Here is a 2,765-nt window from a genome sequence, read left to right as displayed (position 1 = left end):
GGCTTTTTTTGTATTTGTGGTTACTGCAAACACATTGGAGGTTGGGTGGGCGGTGAAGGGGAGGGGGGGAGAGGGGGTGCACCACCATCAAGGATGGGGGTTGGGGGGGTCAAATACAGGGTGGAGGGGTGACAGGGTGGATGGGGTTAAAACATGTTCTAAAGAACAAGACTGTTGGAGCGGGATCATTTTTTCCCATAAAGCACGAGTGATGACACCAATGAACAGAAAGCATGCGCTTGATGTGGGCATGACGTGCCCATGCACTATGTGACTTAAAATGTTGACCTACTGATCAGTTTATTAGGTTATAGAAGTATGCATGCTGTGTACACTATGTATCCTTATGTGCTGTAGCGGATTGTCCATGGAAACAAAATACAAATAAAATGAGTAAAACCAAGCTGTTTTGTTGTTGCAACACATTTTATTTCTTTGGAAAAAATATAAATATATTATAACATGTATGAATGTTAATACATGACACAATAAGGCATATAGAACAATGCACTTTATTATTCAGGGCAGCGCAAATAAAAATGAATAATTCCCGATCTCACTCACTGTTTTATTAATACAGACTTGAAATAGAGTATGAAATGCAGTTGAGTGACAAATTGTACTGTATGTACAGTATGACACTGCCAGTAGCTTTAGTTGAGGCAATACATATGTGCTGCATATGGCATATTAATCAACATCTTGTTAACCATAATTGACAACATCATGTATTCCATAGGTCAATATTTATAATAACATTATTATTAGTATCATCATCATCATCATCATGTTCAGTTGTCAGTACCAGTTAGCCAGTTCTCCATAAAAGTCAGGTTCTATACTCTGGAATTCACACATATTTATTGCCAACTCCTCATCTTCACTCTGTAACTTTAATCATAGATTGAGGGCCAGTCTCTCGAAGCAACTTTCTCCACTTGATTCTAACATAATGTAGCTTTACACTGTGTGCATACTCAGACACAGACAGACATGCATGTTCATTTAGGCACACTCAGGCTTGCACGTGCGTGCAAGCGCGCACGTGCACACACACAATCACACATCACACACACTTCACAAGTGTAAATAATGTATTTTGTTGCTGTATTTTGTTTTTTGTTGTTTTTCATACCTATGTTTGATTACTTTGTCTATTTACTATTTGTATATTATCTTTGGTGAGAACCACATATAAGCCCTCCCTGGGTTTTTATCGTGCGAATAAACTAAACTAAATAAACTAAACTAAAAGGGAACAAACAGTATGGCATACATACAGTACCTGTAAAAAGTAGAGGTGAAGTAGCATCAAATGGATTGTTTTATTTTATAATGTTGGTTTATCAATAAAATATTCCTGTGGCTCCATTACGTCTGGTGCGAATTATTTTCGCCTTCCATCTGCCAGGCAGGAGTTGTTATATTAAGAAATGGCAACGGCCTGTAACAGCTGAAACAGGGAAGTCATATGAAGGTGTATGGTGTATTGTGTCACTCTTTGTGCCACTTGGCAGGATCCACGGCTCCTGGTCAGAGCTTTTCTTGTCCCTATGAACACGGGAACAACAAATGACATTGACCAATAGGACCAGGACGTGTTTATATGTCGCACCCACAACAACATACCAAGCAGTACTACACACACACATGGTGTTCTCATTCACAGTCACCCATCAACTCAGTAATCCATTGATCCAGTGTTAGGTTTAAGGTTAGAGTTTAAGGGTTAAATTCAGGATTTCACACCTCAAATGTTTATGCATTCCAATGTTACGTGCTAAGTTTACAGAGTTAGATCAGTTTTTTTTAAAATACACATAAAACTGATATAAGCACATTACCAGTAAATATGATGTGTCTGTAATACTACTGGGAAAAAGGCAACGGTAAAAGCAGTTCAACCACACCACAGCACTCGAGAGACAAACTGCACTAACACCTTGAAGAGATAGGAATGAATGGCCTCCAACAGTGTTGTTCTAACTCGCGTCTGTCCCAAGTACCATACTTGCCCAAGCAGTAAAAAGGCTAAACTTTGCATTCAGCCACAGTAACAATCGTAAATCTGTCACACTTTGAGAAATACCCTTTTGGGTATCATTTTTCCACAGTTCACAGTTGAGTGCCTCCAGAATAGATTACGTATCGGTTCAATTATCTTGCAGTCGTTGGTGATTTAAAAGCCTTGAGACAATCCAGTCTCTGCTTATTAATTGTCACTTTGGAAATGGGAATGAAGATTTGGCTTATTGATTAATGATATGTGCAGAATATCTAACAGCATTACATTGGTTGTTTACAGTCACGCAACTCCCCATCTGAAAATAATATGTGCCAGGGAACCTCGGAACGAGTCGGAAGAGATTTGTTTTAAACATTTTCAAAATTATTCAAAATTTAGAGATAAGATCTTATGATTTTGTTTTAAAAGTAAAAAAGAAAAATAGTGCAGTACACATCTGATTTTTTAATAGCCGTAGATATGTGTATCTTTTATTCTAACAAATAGTGCGACTAGTGAGAATAAACTAATTGAAAAAAAGAAATGCGCCGCCAACGGAACCCACAACCAGAACTACAATGATTTAGTTTTTTCCAAAACCTGATCACACGGCTAGTTTTAGAATGAATACGAGGCTTTCCTCCGAGAGGTGGAAAGTCTGGTGACACGAGGTTAGCCGTAGTATAAAATATGGTTAAAGTGATTAAACTGATTGTGATAGAACAGTGGTTTTCAACCAGTGATCCAGGATTCCAGGGAC

Source organism: Electrona antarctica, assembly GCF_951216825.1.
Source record: "Electrona antarctica genome assembly, chromosome: 9".
Taxonomy (NCBI): Eukaryota; Metazoa; Chordata; class Actinopteri; order Myctophiformes; family Myctophidae; genus Electrona; species Electrona antarctica.
Note: the sequence above shows the minus strand (reverse complement) of the source record.